At 41.6% G+C, this 19,820-nt stretch overlaps 1 non-coding gene across 1 annotated transcript; it reads left to right on the top strand.

Moving 5' to 3' along the window:
* The first annotated feature begins 1,618 nt into the window (after positions 1 to 1,618).
* On the top strand, positions 1,619 to 1,696 carry TRNAI-GAU (transfer RNA isoleucine (anticodon GAU)). The gene has a single exon. It is a non-coding gene; the product is annotated as a tRNA-Ile (tRNA).
* The last annotated feature ends 18,124 nt before the right edge of the window (positions 1,697 to 19,820 follow it).

Below are 19,820 nucleotides of genomic sequence, written 5' to 3' on the forward strand. Positions count from 1 at the left end.
TAGTATATTCTCTGTGTGTGAAGCATATGTGGATTTTGACAACTTTCCTAATTTTATCTGCAAACCGCCTTATGTTTATAATCTGACTCAGGTCAGATGAGGTAGAATATGGCATGAAAGGCATTTACATGTGGAATATATGGCTTTTTAATAACTTTGGAATGAAATACCTCTCTCCTCTATCTTACATGTTTATTCTAATCGTGCATTACCCCCTTTTACTATAGGAAGACAATGTTACCTTAAGCAGATTGACAGAAATACCAGTAAGGAAATGCCAACTCACGATAGCTTTGAAGGTGATTGAAATAGAAGAGGGGATAAGACCCATCAGCCCTACCTCTCCCTTTGCTGTGCCCTTTATCTCCCACTAGTGTCCAATAGAAGCTCAGTGTGACTCGGGGCTGTCCACCTCAATGTTAATGGCAACAACCGACTGTGGTGAGCCCAGCTTATGGAAGTGGTAGAGTGTGGAAAGAGCTCAGGTCTGCAGGGTCTTAGCCTGTCCCTAAGGGCATCCTTGTGGGTTCCAGTTACAGGAACCCAGTGAACCTATTTTAGGTCATTTTTATGTGTGTGTGTGTTTTTTTTTCCAGATTTGTTGCCTTCACCATGCTAATGACTGCTAAAAGCCCAGGAAGATTTTATTCTCTTATGTTTTATGTTAACTAAAGATTTGAAGTACCGGCTAAGTAAGCCAGAGAAACTTCCAATAGTTGTTGACATTTTATTTTCAGAATATCAAATTTCCTCTGATTTGTTTTTGTCTATGTGAGTAGACCTTTCAGGATTCAGTGAACTAAGAAGCACGGTTCATTGTGAGGTGGGGTCTCAGGTCAGTCTCATTGGTAGAGAATGGAATGTCCCAATGATGGCAGCTGTGCCTGTCTGCTCGCTTGGTCTAAACAGTTTCTGCACATTTATCTAGTGATTTATTGCAAGCCCAGCTGCTTTGCTTATTTTTTCAGTACTTGAAATTAAAACAGATTCATTTGTAATTGAAGCTCAGAGAGAAATAATATTAAATATGACTTTCCATCAGACAAGGGGCAGAAGGTACAAGTTTGTCTCATGATTTAGAGCTGTTTGCAGACAGATGCATGGTTATTTAGAGTAGACCTCTGGATGTTGGTGGGAATGAATTTTTAGCTGTAGGAGGTGCTTTCACTTGGGACTTGAGCTTAAAAACAACTGTTTTTCTGATTAGCATAACCAGCCTTAATAATCCAGAAATAAAATGAGGCTTTAACACATGTGCAGACATATACGCCTACACACATTCATTCATGTTTTCACACACACATACACACACACACATTCACACACACATAGAGTGTTGTATAGATTTAGAATTAGAGTTAAAAAAACAACAACAACTGCCCTAACCAGTTTGGCTCAGTGGATAGAGCATCGGCCTGCAGACTGAAAGGTCCCAGGTTCGATTCCAGTCAAGGGCATGTACCTTGGTTGCAGGCACATCCCCAGTAGGGGGTGTGTAGGAGGCAGCTGATCGATGTTTCTCTCTCATCAATGTTTCTAACTCTCTATCCCTCTCCCTTTCTCTCTGTAAAAATAAATCAATAAAATATATTTAAAAACAACAACAACAACAAATGGGGCCCTGGCCAGGTAGCTCAGTTGGTTAGAGCGTTGTCCTGATATGGCAAGGTTGTAGGTTTGATCCCTACTCAGGATATATGCATGAATCAACCAACGAATGCATAAAAAAGTGGAACAACAAATTGATATTTCTCTCTCTCTCTTTCTCTGTCTGTCTCCCTCCCTTCCTCTCTTTCTTAAAAAATCAATAATAATAATAAAATACTCAATTGGAAATATTTCTAATAGAGATAAATAAAGGGAAGGGTTGAGGTTAAAAGAAAGAAGTCTAGTACGGGTGGGAGAAAGCTCCAGAAGTTTCTCTGGCAGCAATTTTTACAATTACTTATCCTTCAGAGCAGAGAATTGGTGTTAGATTGAAAACATCACCCAAGCCATTTTTTAAAGAGCAGCGTTCCATTTCTTCATCTATCCATCTGCAGTTATTTATATATTTACTCATTCATTTTGTCATTTTAGCAGGTATTGAATGAGAGCCATGGTTGTTTCTTCCTCTCTGCAGGCTCAGTGTTAGTACCTGGGAGACCCAACCTTACTAGGGCCAGATCCCTGTATGTGTGAGTATACAGAAGATGGACTTATAATGCATTCTTCTTCTTGTGACCACAGGTAAATAGAATAGACAAAGTGCTAGGGGACCACAGAAGAGAGGCCAGTAGCTTTACTAAGAAGAGCAGTTGGTATGGTTCTTTTCCTTAGTCCTTGATTAATAACATTCTCATGCAATCGTCTTTTCCAGAGAATTCTAAATACCAGGTGACTCTCTTCTATTTTCCTATCCCCACTCATTTCCATTCTTTCATTTCTTTCTCTAGGTTCTCTTTTTTTTTTTCTCATTCATTGAAGACTTAAGAATTAACCACATTTTCCTTATAATTAAATTTTGGAGGCCCTAAATATTAGCTTTCAGTGTGGCTAATTTCTGACCCTAGTTCCACTTTTTAAAAAGTCCTTTTGAATATTTTGTCAGGTTTCAGGTGGGACAAACAGTAAATATTCCTGGCTGTACCAAACAGTCCCATGGATGCAAGAGGCATCCCCAAAGAAGAAGATGCAAAAGATACTACTCTCTCAAGATCCAGAGCCACTTCCAAAGATAACCAAAGGAAAGAAAGACTTGACCAATTCCTCCAAGAGTTGGCAACTAAGTAGGACCTTAGTTACAGATGAAGTGAATCCCACATTTGTCTCTGGTCATATTTTGAGGCTCCAGTTAATCAGGACACAAAGAGAAATGAGAAGGCAATAGCTGTGCCTGAGAGAGAATGGATAGACAACTAATGGGTGCCCAAATACACATTCACAAATCATAATTGAAAGATGTAATTCTTAATGTTTGTTGTTGTTTTTTTAAAATACATTTTTATTGATTTCAGAGAGGAAGGGAGAGGGAGAAAGAGATGGAAACATCAATGAGAGAGAATCATTGATTGGCTGCCTCCTGCATGCCCCCTACTGGGGACTGAGCCTGCAACCTGGGCATGTGCCTAATTCTTAATGTGTTGGTTTTTTTTTTTTGCCTGCCAATCAGAATTTGGAAAGGAAGGGACATTGTGAAATGTTACCTTCCTCTCTCCACCAGGCTCCACAGATAGATCTGAGACAGCTGACTTTGATAAGAACTTACCCTTTGGAGGCTTCTGCCAGTGCTCCCAGGATTCTACCTGCCGGCTCTTGAGTGAGTTAGGTGTCCCATCAGGTCTCATTCTGGTCTTTGGAAGCTGTAGAGAAGGAAACGTAATTTTCCCTCCATCTTTTATGTTGAGTGTTTAGCTGAGATCCCTTTTTCTCTAGGGCACCTCGTAAATGGATAAACTTATCTAGGTTAAATCTTCTCCACTGTGGCCAAGATTAAGTCACGGTTTATCCAAGATTATCTTTGGTAAGGTTAACCTGATGTTCAGCCTTACAACACAATGAAGTGAATCCAGCTTAAGTGGGCCTGGGCCTGGAGCTGGTCTGACCCTGGTTGGTTTCTGGCACTGATCTGGAAAAAGAAATGCTCAAAGTCTTAAAGCTCATAACACAAACCATGGAGCTAGAATCTGAAAGAGACTTACCCACCACCTCCAGAGGCAGAGAGAAATCAATGAGCTCAAGGCACTTAGCAGGAACCTTTGCTTGGTTGCTTGTTGCTTGTTGTTCCTGGGGGCCATCTGAAGTTTCCTTTGGTTCCCTCTGTGTGAGTAAGACAGGAGTCCAATTTTATTTTTCTGCATGTGGTTATCCAGTTTTCTCAACACCATTTATTGAAGAGACTCTCCTTTTCTCCATTGAGTATTCTTGACTCCCTTGTCAGATATTAATTGACCTAAAAAGGTTCTAGAAAGTCATCATCAAGAGATTGTGAAAGAAGAAAACAAGCAAAGCAGCCATTCTTTGTAATAAAAATAAAGGAAGATCTAGAGATCAGAAACTACAGTAAGTCCATAGGCAGCAACCCTGGTGCTACCTGTTACTTACCTGCTGGCTGCCTCCTGAGAATGAGAAAAGCATTTATTGGGTCTCAGTTTCCAAATTTTTTAATTGGGAAACTTGACTAGATCAGACTTTTAAATCTTTTCTGTAGCAAATGAAAAATGTGATGACTTTCCCAGTGCAAATCCAATGGCATTGATTGTCCCTAAACCTCTCTCTTCTATACAAGAAATTTTAGCAGAAAGCAAGTAAAGTGCCATCATTCTAGGATGGCTTTGAATTCTCATTAACTTATATAAGTGAATTTTGGTTTGTTTTTTTTTATAAATTTTTTTATTGATTTCAGAGAGGAAGGGAGAGGGAAAAAGAAAAACATCTACACTAATAAAAGAAAAATGGTAATTGGCGTATGACCGCTACCCTTCCCATTGGCTAATCAGCATATCCTTATGCAAATTAACTGTCAGCCAAGATGGCGGCCGGCAGCCAGGCAGCTGGAAGCGAACATGAGGCTTGCTTGCTCCCGTGACTGCAGACGCCAACGTTCCCCGTTCCCCGCCTGACTTGCAGGCCTCTGAGCTGGCAGTTTGAAACTTTGTAACAAATATAGCCGGCTGGGATCTCAGAGCTGAAGTTATACATTGTTTCGATTATAGAACGGCAAACAAACCAGCAGCGGAAGCCTCAGAGCTAGAGCCAGAGCTAAAGCTGGCCCAGAAGAAAAAAAAAAAAGAAAAAAAGGAGCGGTTGGGAGCTTCAGTCAAAACCGCCAGCCTGAAAGCAGCCCTCAGCCCCTCACCCAGACTGGCCAGGCACCCCAGTGGGGACCCCCACCCTGATCCAGGACACCCTTCAAGGCAAACCAGCTGGCCTCCAGGCCTCTATCCTATATAGTAAAAGGGTAATATGCCTCCCAGCACCAGGATCAGTGGAGCCGCGAGGCCTCCTGGCACCGGATCAGCGTGACAGGGGGAAGCGCCCAAACCCCCTCATCGCCCTGCGGCTCTGTGTGTGACAGGGTGTGGCATCCCAACCACCTGATCGGCCCTGCTCTGTGTGTGATGGGGTGGCGCCCCAACCCCCCCGCCCCTCCACTGGCCCTGCTCTGTCTGTGACGGGGTAGAGCCATAACCTCCCCATCGGCCCTGCCCTGAGTGTGACAGTGGTGGTGCCCCAACCCCCTGATGGGCCCTGCTCTGTGCATGAGAGGGGGGAGCTCCCCAACCCCCTGATGGGCCCTGCTCTGTGCGTGACGGGGGGGGGGGCCAGTGCCCCAACCCCCTGATTAGCCCTGCTCTGTGAGTGACGGGGCAGCGCCCCAACCCCCTGATTGGCCCTGCTCTGTGCATCACAGGGGGTGGTGCCGCAACCTCCCCATTGACCCTGCCTTGAGTGTGATAGGGGGCAGTGCCCCAACCCCCCAATCAGCCCTACCCTGAGCGTGACTGAGGGTGGCATCACAACCTCCCAATCCGCCCTGCTCTGTGCATGACAGGGGGCGGCGCCCCAACTCCCCAATCAGCCCTGCTCTGAGCCTGACCAGGGGCTGCACCTAGGGATTGGGCCTGCCCTTTGCCACCCAGGAGCAGGCCTAAGCCAGCAGGTTGTTATCTCCCGAGGGGTCCCAGACTGCGAGAGGGCACAGGCCAGGCTGAGGGACCCCCCCTTCCCCCCCGAGGGCACAAATTTTTGTGCACCGGGCCTCTAGTCAATGATAAGAGAGAATTATTGATTGGCTGCCTCCTGCACTCCCCTCTACTGGGGATTGGACATGCCTGGGAATTGAACCATGACCTCCTAGTTCATAAATCCATGCTCAACCACTGAACCACACAGGCCAGGCAAATCTTGGTATTGTAATGATCATTATGATCCCCTCACATAAATAACTGCTGATAAGGAGGACTCTATGAAACTGAAAGAAACATTGTGGATTTCACCTTTCATTCTGCCTGTGCTGAAAGAGGTTAACATATAGCCAGGCCTGAGAATGATATTCTTAGAAAGGTCTGTAAGGTTGGCCCTTAGGTGGCATCTGGGAATTTGACTGGTAAATCATTTCCTACATTGATATGAAGCTTTTTATAAATGATAAGAATGGCTCAGTGTGTCTAAACTGTGCAAACAATATGGTTTATGCAGAACATCTTTCTTTCTAGGAGTCTGAAATTTTGACATGTGCTAGATAGAGGGTGCCTTTGTGGCCAGCTTTTCAACAAAACTGTGGATGCTGAGACTCTATTGAGCTTACTTGGTAGACAACACTTGACAGTGGAGTCATAATTTATTGATGGAAGAATGAAGTGCATCTTGTGTGCTTCTTGGAAGCCTGCATCTGGTTTCCTCTGGACTTGAACCCCATGTGCCTGTTCTCTTGGCTGATTTCCCTTTGTATTGTTTCACTGATGTCCATGTGCTGGGTCCTGTGAGTCCTGCAGCAAGTCACTGAACCTGGAGGTGGTCTTGGGGACCTTGAAATAGTGTCACTTACTAATTAAAAAAAATCATTCATTGAGCAAATACTGCCTGTGGGATATCTTTTAGAGTGAGTAGACAGAGTAATGGTGGAAGAACAAAGGTGAATGATATATAACATGCCCTGTTTAGTGGGTGAGATTGACTTATTCAAGGGAACAAATGCAGTGGGGAGTGATGGATGAGCAGGTGGGGCAGGTGAGTGGGGGTGGGTGCTGTATGTGGGCTGGTATCTTGGAAGCTAACTTGAGATTTAAAATGAAGATATGAGGATTGCGATATGTGCTTCTTTTAAATCCCATGGCAATGTCCGGGTGATTTAGAGTGCCTGATCTGAGTTTGGGCGCAGAGAGAAGCCCCAGGAAATGTTAGAAAGGGGTAAGGTTGTATTTGAGAAGGGCTGCTCAGAGACACAAAGATGAAGGATTATATGGTTAGACTTTTTCTGACTAAGGGGGTGGGAAAGTATTAGTATTGAGTGAAAACTTTCAGGTTGGGGCCCCAGGAATTACATACCAGCTGAATAGAGTCTATATCAGTGGTTCTCAACCTTCTGGCCCTTTAAATACAGTTCCTCATGTTGTGACCCAACCATAAAATTATTTTCGTTGCTACTTCATAACTGTAATGTTGCTACTGTTATGAATCGTAATGTAAAGATCTGATATGCAGGATGGTCTTAGGCGACCCCTGTGAAAGGGTCATTCGACCGCCAAAGGGTTCGCGACCCACAGGTTGAGAACCACTGGTCTATATTCTTGAGTAGCAATAAGCATTGGTTTGATTATTGAAAACAACTTCCTGAGTGCTTTATGTGTGACAGATGCTGTCCTAAGTTATATGTGTAGAATCTTTTAATTATCTCAACAACCTAGGAGGTAAGTACTTTCCTCACATCCCTATTTTACAGAAATAGAGTGGAAGACCGAAAAATTACTTTTCCTCAGGTTATGGTAGACCCATACTTCTAACTACTGTGCTCTACTGCTGTGGAAGTTACTATAGGGTTTATTTACTAAAGGCCCAACGTTTTTCCCATTAGCATGTGCCTTTTCTAAGAATAGTCTAGAGCCCATCCAAGAGAGAAAGTAAGAGGCCTCTCTACCTGACATGGTGGCAGGACTGGGGTTGGCAGCTGGTTCAGTGGTTAAATACCTGGCTTTGGGGCCAGAGGAGCCTGGGCTGGACTGACTGATTTGGAACAGGTTACTTAGATTTCTCTGTGCCTCAACTCCTACATTTATAAATTGGGGGACACTAGTGTCTATGTATGTGGTTGTTGAAGACTAAATGCTATAAGATCATGACTAAATCCTTGGCACACTGCCTGGTACATAGTAAGTACTCAACAAATGGTAGCTATTACTGATCAGCAGGGGATAGGTTACTCTCATACCAATTTAGATTTCTTGGCCACTTTAATTTACTGCTAATCACATTTTGATGGCATTTGCATATAGTATTTAATTGACTGAAAAATCCCATTAATACTTCATAATGGATACACAAATTACATGGGGAAAACATTGTTAGAATATTATAAAGAAAGGCCCACTTTTTGCTTTTATAAACATCTACTAGTATATCTCATGAGGATGACTATGACTCACTGGTAACTCTGTTTTATCCAGATGGAACCATTAGACTCCTCATGAGCAGGGGAGGCAGGCATTTTATAGCTTTCCCCCTTTTTTGTATACCAGCAGGGAAAGTGTTCTACCCCTGTTCATTGCTCTCCCCATCACCGCCATTACCATGTCAGTCATCTCCCTTCTGTGGGGTGAATTTCTGCCTCTTGTCTTTGCTCACTTGCCAGCATTACTCTTAGGAGGAGGGTCATAGCAAACATGGTGGGTCCTCAGCTCTCACCTTCTGAAAATTAGTCAGTTGTTGGTTTCACACACATGGGGACATGGTGGCAACTGCTGGGACATCTCTGGGATTGGTTTTCCACCATCTTTATGCTGCCTCTACCAATATCCTGATGGTGTCCTCAACCACGTGTCACTGGCTGCCTTCTTTCTGCTCCCTGCCTCCAACCTGTCTTGGAAAAGGTAAGAAAAATAGTTCCCAGGGCCACACATGGATTTCTAGTTGTCATTGCTCTGTCCACAACTTTGAATCCTTGCCTTAGGCATCAGTGTTTCCTTTTACAAGACTGGAGCAAAGGGATCTAAAATGAGCTTTGTTACCATCCCCATACAGGATGGTTGAGTAGCCATTCTTCCTCCCACTGTTCCTGGTATTTAAGTCCACTATGACCCTCCAGATCTTGTTCACCTGTACTTCTATGTAGCATTTATTTCCTAGTCTTCTATGTGCATTGTGGATGTTTGTCCCTAGGTGTTACTTGTCACTTGTTCATATTGAAATTAGTCAATTGTTATTGCCATTTAAAATATTTTCTGTCGTTCCAGAGTTTTAACTATACCAATTAATCAAATGTCTGGAAATTTTATGAGAAAATTCTTTATTTTTTGATGACGTGGAACACATTGTTGTCTCTATTGTAGTCATTCATGTGGAACATCTTCAGGACTTTTTTGCTAGATTCACATACCTCTTGTACTATTCTTTACTTAATATATTTGAAGTCAAATGTCCCCTGGGGAGCAAAATTGCTGTTAAGGTTCATGCACCTGGGACAAACCCAGGCAGATCTTCTTGCCTTGGATTTTACTTTAGTGTGAGCCTCAGGTCGGTTAATTATACCAACAAGATTGTAGTTTGACCGTCTTTACCTATTTTGTGATAGAGAGGATCATATGAGATGTAAAATTAGACTACACATATTGTTTATGGAGGTTGTCATACTGTCCTAGAAGGAAACTAAATAAGTTTCCTAAGATTTATTCTTCTCTTTGTTGTTATACAGTATCTAAATCACGGGTCTGTGATATTCTTAGAAGGGCCAGAGAGGAGCTACCCTGTCTCTGGCTTAAAGATTCATCACTAACAGAATGGATGTCTGAGATGGAGGGTGCTGCTGATTGCCTGATAAGTCATGGGAGGGCTAGACAGCTCACAGATCAGCAGAAGCCACCACAGTTCTTACCTTGTCCCTGTGTTCCTTACCTGTTTCTTTGATAAGGCTCATGCAAGGAGCATAATGCTCTTTCCCATTCTCTGGTTCTATATTTGTGTATGTAATTTTAACTATTGTAAGAGAAGAACATACCCACTCATACAATTAAAAATATTTGTTTTTGCTGAAGTCACAGCTGGAAGTGGATTGGAGGTCTTCTGAGGCATCTATTCTCCAAGTGCCTACTTTGAGATCTCTGTGTTGCTGCTTTTGATTATGTGATTGCAGCATCTTGGACCAGGAGATCATTTGGGATATTTTAGGAGCCAGACCTGGAAGGGGCAAATTTCACTTCTCTCCCTATCCGTTGTTTAAAGTAGTCTACCTAGATATGATGCAGATAGAAAATATAGTTTTCTTCTGTGCTCAGGAGGAAAAAGAAAATGTTTTGAACACATAACATTGCCTCTATTCCAATACTGGGCGTCCTAGAGGACCACTGCTTGATAGGAATCTCTTTGGCTATTTGAGTCATCTTTCTGGTGCCTGCCTGCCCAACAGGACTCCCTGTTAGGCCATACAGTATATTCCTAATACGTTCTCCACTTCTACTCAACCCTAGCTGCTCCCGTCTCCATCACTCATTACACAGTCCCCTTCCTGGTCCTCTGTGTGATGAGATACGGCAGCTGAATGGATTCCAACTGTTCTGGGAATATAGACTTCAATCCCAGATAATGAGCTGTGACTCCCAGATTTATAAGCCCAGGCATTCCAATGAGAAGGAATGTTGGAAATTGCCTCCTCATGTTAGATGAGATTTTGTGAGGGAATGCACTTTAAAAATGATAAGGTGTTAGAGAAATGAGAGGTTTTATTTTTAATAGCATGGCCATTAGAGAAGGAGTTGTGACTAAATGCTGTCTGTGATGCAAGAAGAGAGCATTTCCCCATCACAGAACCCAAAGCCAGTCTCGCTACAGTCTGTCTTCTCACCCCCACCCCCACCCCCCGGCAGAGATGAAGAAGTAAGAACAGTTAGACTGAGTTCACTTGGAGGTTTATAGGCAGGTGTTTGCATACACTTAGTGGATTTACATAAAAACACTAAAAATATCCACAATGCTGTGTGTACAGATAATGCAAAAGAAAGTATTAAGCTGAAAACTTAAATTTTCATTGTCTTCTGTTAAGAATGTTTCCCCTCCATGAAGAGAGCAATATAATTATTCTAGATCTCTAGTCTCATCATACCAAGAAATATTGTTGGTTATATTTTATATCTTGAATAGCTTAACCAAGTAAAACTTGATTCTGAGCAAAATTGTGAAAGAGGCAATCTCTGTTTTCTAGGCATCCCATTCTTCTGCTTTTCATGCCACTTTTAGATTCGTCTTTCCCTCAGATGCAAAGATATTTCAGCAGGATGGGAATGCTGTAGATCAAAGTTAATGGATTTGGTTCTTTGTACTTTTTCACTTGTTTGCTCGGGGACGTTAGAGAGAGAGGTGCTAGCAATAAATGATGGCCCCATGGAAGCCTGCTTACCTCTTGCCTATTGATTTCACTTTTACTGCCATTCATGAAAAAATTCATGCACTGTAACTAATATGTAGGGTGGGGCAAGAATAGGCTTACAGTTGTTTGTATTGAAAATAATACAATAATCAATAAATAATACAAGGATAATAAACTGTTTCATGTACTCACAACTGTAGACCTACTTTTGCCACACCCTCTACATTGAGGTATTAGGGGACTGATACATTGCATAAAACTTATGTTCTTTTTAAAGCTACAGTGATTTTGTTTGTGATCTCAAGCTATTTAGAAGAAAATGCAACTGGAGACTTTAATTTCATATACGGTACATGGATTTCATGTATACGTGTATTCAAAAATGGGCTGCCTCAGAACACACCAGCATATGAGGTTACTCACAGACCAGTAACAATCACAATAAAACTGTGTTTTTTTGTTTTGTTTTGGTTGTTTTGGCGAGTCCCTTGGCTTGTCAACCTTGTTGCCAATGATTTTGGGGTTCCCCACGCATGCCTTTTCTGCCCATGTGTCCTCATGGCACTCGGCCCTGCTGCTGCTCATGCTGTGTGTGCTGTTCCTGGAACCAGTGAGGCTCTCTGAGGCCCAGGAGCCATACATCTTCCATCGTTGGAGGTGGTCAGTCCGCATTTTCACGTGCTCCCATCTAAAGCTCTAAGCAGCAGCATCCTCTTACTCCTCACTGGGGTGTAGGTCCTGAGCTTTGGAACATGCCCTTCAGTGAAACAGATACTGTGGTGAGTTGAGTGGTGGCCCCTCTAAAAGAAATGTCTGTGTTCTGACTCACAGAACCTGTGACTGTGACCTTATTTTGTGATTCTTGTTGATTAAGTTAAGGGCCTTGAAATAGACCATTCTAAATTCTCCAAGTGGGCCCTGAATTCAATGACAAATGTCCATATAAGAGACAGAAGAGGGAAAGACACAGACAAAAAAGTGGAATGTCTTGTACAAATAGAGGAAGGGATTAGAATTTTTCAGCCACAAACTAAGGAATAGATATCTGGAGCCGTCAGAGTTAAAGAGTCAGGGAAGGTTCTCCCTTAGAGCCTTTGGAGAGGTTGCCATTGGTGACACCTTCATTTCAGACTTCTGGCCTCCAGAACCGAGAAAATCAATTTCTGTTGTTTTAAGCTGCTGGATTTATGGTGATTTGTTATGGCAGCCCTAGGACAGCAAAACAAATGCACTTTGACTTCATTTCTACCTCCTCACTCTAAGATAAGATTCCTCTATCAGTTCCTGGGGATTGGGTTCGGGACCTTTGTTGTGACAAAAACAGATCAGTCCTCAATCAGATGCTGATGCCTTGACCTTGAAACACACAATGTGCCCCAGTATTCCCTTCCTTTAGGTTCGAGATTTTTTATTGTTTGTTCTCCCCTCAGGGACTCTCCTAGAACCTGTGATGGAATCCAGGTGTCTGCACAGGAGATGGGTCCCTAGCAGCCATGTTCATTTACTCTTGCCTTAGTAGGTAAGTCTAGAGTTAGACACCTGACTCACACTTAGCCATCAGCCTGAGGTGGTGGTGTTTGGAACCCAGGGTAATGTGCAGATGAAGTGGTCACTGACAAATTCAGAAGTGGGTATGGCCACAATTCATGGAGTATGCTGGGGAGCAAAGGAAGTGTGTGTGCGGAGAGAGAAAAGAATGAAGTGGATTTGTAGGTAGGAGAAAGAAAGCATGACCCCAAGGTTGTCCACTTCCTGGTTCAGCCTGAGGCCTGCATTTTGGCTCTTTGTTTCTCATCATGAATGTGAAAAATCCCCATTTTTTGCTTATGTAAGACCGAGTTGGTTGACATTGTCATGGAAGAGTCCCACCTGATAGCAGACCTAAACCATAGGTTCCCCGGTCATATCTAGAAGAGCAAGGCTGACACCAGGTCCCTGCTGTTCAGCACTTTGTAACCCGCAAGCATTTTCACCATATTATCTCATTCCAGCCTTGCCTGGGACATTGAACTTTGAGGCACTCCAGGCAGAAGCTTTAACCCACACTTGACATACGAAGACACTGAACTTTAGAGAGAATGATAGGAGCTCTGGATTCCCAGTGCCCTCTGCTCAGTACTATTCTGTTGTGTAAAACAAACACCCAAAGCAAAACAAATCAACTCCAGCAGGGCCTGAGTTATGGGAGCTCTTTCAGCATACAAGGTTCTGAGCATAAATAGTGGGACAAGTGCATTCTGTGACTAAATTCAGGCCAGACAGTGAGAAAGGGTGGTGATGGGGTGGGTGTGGGGAGGGAGGGGAATTGGAGGAGGACAGAGAATGGCTCATGCTGACATCTATTAAGAGCCCTCAGCCCTGGAAAGGATGACAGGAAGCACTTCAGAGGTAATTGGGACCCGAATGTGAGGAGTAGTCACAAATAAGCCAACAAAGCCATACATAAGCTTGAGGCATTCAGCAAGGATTAAGCACCATTAGCTAACCTGTTAGCTTAGAAGTAGTTGGCTTTTAGAAGATAGTTTTACTGTAACTAATGACCCATGCCAGTTAACTGTAAGTGGAAAGCAGGCTTTGTGGTTACATGTTTTAGGTTTCAACATTTTAAAAAGAGCTTGGGAGCACAGATGATGAATATCAGAGAAGGTTCCTGGAATTCCTGTCATCCTTCTCATCTTCTAACCTAGCTCAAACTCGTTGGGGTTTTATAGTATAATTCTCAGTCACTACTCTCCCTGTTACAGCCTGGTTTTCCTTGCTAAGCTTTTGCTTTGCAGCTGCTTCACCCAGCAGAAACATTTTTATGGTTTGTGAAGCAAGTACAATTGAAAATCCTCCCAGGTCACTCATTCAACCAATGTTTTATTGAGCACCAACTATGTGACAAGCATTGTTCTAGGAGCTCAGGACACTTGAGTGAATAAAGATTTCTGCCTTTTTGGAGGTTATGTAATAAAGTATGTTGAAAAGGGCAGGATAAGGAATGGGGAGGATGGATGGGTTATTACTGTTACTATTTTAACCTATTCTCACTCTGCTGATCTTACATAATATCTCCTTTGATGCCCCATGACTTGCTCCTCTACAATCCTAACTAAATGTCCAAGGATGGCTCTGTGATCATGATTTTAGGATTCCTATCTTAGTCTATTAATACATTGTGCACCAGTAGTTTTATTGCTAGCTTTACCCAGAGGCTAGATAAGTTTCTGTTGAATGAGTACAAAAAATGTTTTACAAAGTATCATACTTTAAAAATATATTAGCTTGTAAGAACACGTAATAAATAACTGCAAAATGCAATGGGTATTTAATTTTAAGGCGTGCCTTTAACATTTATGCAAAACACTGTGTAATATGAAAACACGAGAATGCTCGTGCTCTGCCCGCAATGTGTTAAAATTGAGATAATGGCTCAGCACTTTGGATATTTAGTACATAAAAACTCAGTTATGAGGATGATATAATATTGTCCATGTGTAACCGACTGCACCACTATACATACTCCAAAGCCTTGCTAAATGAAAGGACAGCCTCCTTCCCTCCTCCTCACAGCAGGATCCTGTTCCCTACTTGTCCTCCATTCCGCTTATTAGGGAAATCATTTAGAGAGGAGGAAGACAAGTCCATCTTACCTAATCAAGCTGACTGTTCCTGACGGTTTTTACCAGAAACAGAACTGAATTATCTATTTTTCAAAAGTGAAAAGGGAATTATCCATTCATTTTCTGTCACCTTTCTTGCCTTCTCCATGTAGCAGACAAGATACTAGCAGGGAACTTCCTTTGAAATCAAACAAATGAATCTTTTCCTGAGATGTCAGGGTCTGAACTTTCTTAAAATGCATTCTGGGGCGGGGAAAGCATTTCTAGCTTTGAGTTCTCATCTTACATAATGCTCAGGGCCTTGTGCAAAATGAAGAATTTTAAGATAGTAACAGCCAAGCATGAAACCAAACATGGGACCCTGCTAAGTAAGCCCTCCCTTCGATTCTGTGTTTGAATCAGGTGTTCAGTTGGTTTTAAATTAACAGGGAAAATGTAATGAAATAACATATGGTGGCACTTTTCAGCTTTAATTTTATGAGGGAAACTTTGTAATTATATTTGAACTGAAAATAATAGTTTAGTTTTGTTTTTTTGAACTTCACATTAGTAGAATCATGCAGTAAGTATTCATTCTGTTAGGGCTTTTGCTTCACGTTTTCATGAGTCATCCATATTGTGATGTGCATCAGTAGTTTGCTGCTTTTTGTTGCTGAGTGGTGTTCCTTTATATGACTGTACCACAAAGTGCGTATACAATCTCCTAGTGATGGGCATTTGGGTTGTTTGCAGTTTTTTGCTATTACACAGGGGAAAAAAGAAGCTGCTGTAAACATTCTTATACAAGTCTTTTTGAGGACATGAGTTTTGGTTTCTCTTGGGTCGTTCCTTAGGAGGGAATCATGATTCACAGAACAATGTTAACTGTATAAGAAAGTGCTAAAGATTGTTTTAAGGTGGTTGCGGCAATTTAGAATCCCACCAAGCAATGTATGAAGATTACTTTACATGCCTGTAAAAAAAACACAAAAACTAATAACATTTGATTCTGGTTGCCCTCAGAAATAAATCTCAGTGCTCTTTGTGTCAGATGGGTTCTTTTGTTGCACTCAACAGAAATAGATTCTTGCTAAGTTAAGGGAAAATAAATACATTCAATGCAGGGAAGTGGCTCACACAAGCCTTGGGACTGGAAGGAATCACAATAACAGGCTGATGTCAGGAGCCATCCACTGATGGCTGGGATGGAAACCCTAACACCCCTTGAAGATCAAAATATCAGGCAAGACTATCCAATTTATCTTCATTGAATCAGATAACTCTCTTGGCTAGGGACGAGTAGGGTCCCCAACTACATCTCTACTAGGAAGGTAGCCATTCATTAAATATAAAGGGGAGGTCTCAGGAAGAGGGGTAGATCTTTGAGTGTCAAACTAAACAAATACCCATTATAATCTCCCGAGTTTTCAGGATGGCATTTCTCTCATTGTCCTAATGTATATTTTCATAAGGATCTTGCCTTTTGTTTTTGCTGTTTTCTCTCTTACTCATCCGGGAATAAGGGCCGATGTCTGCAGACCCAGTGTTTGCCAACAGACACAGTAAAAACTTTCCTCTGTTAATCCCAGCTCTTGACAGTCTGATCCAGCAAAGTGTGTGAAAATATGTAATCTCAAGAGTGTACTGCTTTGAGGTTTTAAATCTGAGCATAGGAATAAGCTTTTTATTTTTTTTAAAACCTCCTCCCTTTTGAATTCTTTTGAATTATATACAGGAATTAAATCTACCCAGATAAAAGGGGACATGATGTTTTCTGCCACAAAGTGTGTTAATCATCAATAATTAATCCAAATTCACTCCATAGATTTTTTTAGCTTTTCTAATTTTTAAGTCCCCCCCCCCTCCAGTGTTATGAATTTCACTTCTTTTATAGCTGTTTTATCAGAAAAGTGGAAGGGATATCAGTAACCGATGGCCGTTTTGAACTGAATATGGATTACAGATTCTGTGTATTCAAGTAGCGTAATTAAACGTTCAGTTTTTGAAGAGTCTCTTGTTTATTTTCTGTATGAATTAAAGGTACCCTCAGGATTGCAAAGAAAGATTGGAAACGAAAAGTTTTCTATGTGGGAATCTCTTGGAGTTTACTTCTTCCCCAGAGAGTACATTATATGCTTCATTCACCGAATATAGACAGGCCTGTGATCAGCTCTCTGTACACCAACCATCTGTAACAAGAGTTTAGACTACAATTTTGGTGAGAGATTTACTTTTTTCACGAATGAGGATTTATTTTAGGTACATCCATATAATTATCTCTATCAAATGGTGTGTTTGTATCATTGTCTTCTTTATAATGGTATTTAAATCTGCTATATTTAATAATAGAAGTCTGACGTGTTTCTTTTCTTATAAAGATAAGTTTCCATAGATGTCTATCACAATAAGTAGGGCTTATGAAATTTCTGCAAAAAGGAGAAAAAGCAGACTGATATACATATACCAGGATGGATGATAGAGCAGCAAATGAGCAAAGTGAAAAGGCAGGTTTTTGTTTTCCTTGACTATTCATAAGCATCTAATGTAATTTGTTCAAGTGCTGAGGACAATCAGAGCCTACATCTCTAAACTCTTTGACTGAAGTAAGCTCCAAGCAAAGAAAAAGAGACAAGGTAGAACTGGGAGAGAAATTTAATCCATTCATCAAAATTAAGCCCCGTGAATAAGTAAAGCTAGGCATAAAAAGGAGAGAAAATACATTTCATGTTTATATTTTCCTCCAAGTTTGAAGTGAAATGCACAGGAAGAAACTCAGTGCATTTCATTTTTGATGCTTTTGAAGTCTTTTCTTGAAACTACAAATAATTGCTTTGCATCCCAACATCAAGCTTGGGAAGTGATTGTTTATTTTGGAAGTTTTTTATTTTCTCTGGTTAAAGAGGAATAAATCCTGATCAGCAGGTGATGGGAACAACTGCTCCTTCCTACAGAGATAGGTACCAAAATGTGCCCCAGAGAAAAAGTGACTCCCAAAGGGGACTCATTAAAGACATTCCATTATGGCATCCAGCATACCATGTTGGACACCTTAGTTTGGTAGGAACCATACTGTATATCCAGTATTTTTTTCTGCACAATAATGAGTAACAAAAAGCATTTGCTGTATTTCCATTGGGAGAAGAGCCAGAACCGAAGCTTTTTCTGAGAAATGAATGACATCTGCCAGAGACTCCCTAATCCCTCCTCTCTAAAGAACTTCTTGTGATTTTTAGGGTTTTGACCCTCCATTTGTCGGCTTTGTATGAGCTTCCCAATAGAAAGATGCTATCTGGTGAGTGTGTGACATGGGAATTAGCTTACAAAGGCAAGATTGCACAGGACTTAGCCATGTGTGTCCATAAAATCTCCAAGTATAATGCCCAGAAATAGTGATAAGTTCGACTTAGTTATTTATCTCTGAGTACTACAGTCAAGTTAAGTGAAAGAAATATTGTTTACTTTGGTTCTATGCTTTACTCAATTATTTCAAGTGGTTTTTGAGACCGCTCTGCTTCATTTGAAAGTATGCCTTTCACCATGGTGCATGGGAGGGGAAAGTCCTATTCTAAAAGGGAATAAATAGAAAGTACTTAATCCAAATTCATAAAATCTTAAAGACTAGAAGCAACTTTGAGATCATCAGTGTAATCTCCTGAAGGTAATCGTCTGGCCTCACTTGAGCATTTCTAGCGATTATAAACTCATTATGTTTTAGAGTCTTTCTCTTTGGGGAAATTACTAGAAGTTTTCTTGAGATTAAATCTGCATACTGTAATTTCTACATCTCAGAGAGCAATACAAAGATAATGATTAATCATTTCATATAAAATAGCAGTTATTTTAGGCCCCTTCAAATATTTGAAGGAAGTTTGTTCCCTCCCTCGTCTCCTTGTCAGCCTTCCCCAAGGTTAAACACATTTACTTTTCCAACCACTTCTCATAGGACGTTTTCAGCGTTTCACCAGACTAACTTCCTCTAGACAAAATTACCATTTCTATAATATTCAGCTTAGTTTCAGTCAAGTAGAATCACTTGAAACCAAGTGGTTCTTGCTCCAACCAATGCATCTGAAGCAGGTGGGGAACTCTGAAGAATTTCACCTCACTTGGAGACAGTCACTTTTAGTTGACATGGGATGTGGCCTGGATATCAATATTCTCTAAGAAGTCTCTCAGTGAAGAAGAGGTAGGATCCTTCTACGCAAATCACCTGGGGCAGGAATTTAGGATGGAGGACACAGTCAACTAATAAAAGTATGACTGGGTCTAATCGAATCTTGACAAGCCTATCTAAGCATTTTGGGAGAAGGTAATAGTTACCATTCATCAAGTGCTAAGTATGGACTCATTTAAGTATAAACTTATAAATAAGAACCTGAGACTCAAAGTAACTGGTGACATGAACAAGGTGATATTGTCAGTAACAAAGAGGCAAGGAGATTCCACACCATACTTGTTGATCCTTGAGCTAACTTTGCTCTTGATCAGCTGTCTATTCTGGCATACCTGGTCCTCCTAGGCGGAGGGCCAGAAAATGGTGTTGGTGGCTGTTGGGTTATAAGGTTAGTTTTTAGTCTGCTTATAGGGTGAAAGCTGGGTGAGACCCTTGCTATCTAGATTACCTGGGGACAGGGACAGGGCAGACCCAGGTAGATGGGTCTCTCCCACTGTTGCCCTAGGTCCTCATCCTTGCCCACAGAGCATTCTGAATACAGGAGGCAAGCTGGGGATGGAGGACAGTTCTTGAAAGAGGCAGGTTGCCTGGCTACAGGGACATTGATATAGTGGAAGCCAGTAGGCATGGAAGTCTTTAACTTGACCCTCATGTTCACCAGAGCATTAGGTCTTTCTCCAGGAAGTATGTGAGGGGAAAAAAGAAAAGGGCTGTCACCTTGAGCTGACTTAAAACACTGATCACTTTGATATACTGGCTGCCCCATTCTGAATGTTCATTCCTGATATCCTTTCAGACCTGAAGAACTGACTTCTTGAGACACACAAACAAACCATATTAAATACTCTGACCAGCCTTGGGATATCCTGGCCATATCATACAAAGAATTTTCACAGATACATTGTCCTATGCAGGTTCTCATGGAGCCATTGTGGTAGAGGCAGTAATGAGAAAGCTTGCAGACTCTAGGGAGCCATTTTCTATTACTTTAATTTGTAATATTATT

This window comes from Myotis yumanensis, unplaced genomic scaffold (genome assembly GCF_028538775.1).
Source record: "Myotis yumanensis isolate MYYU_CA2020_CCGP unplaced genomic scaffold, mMyoYum1.0.hap1 SCAF_4, whole genome shotgun sequence".
Classification (NCBI taxonomy): Eukaryota; Metazoa; Chordata; class Mammalia; order Chiroptera; family Vespertilionidae; genus Myotis; species Myotis yumanensis.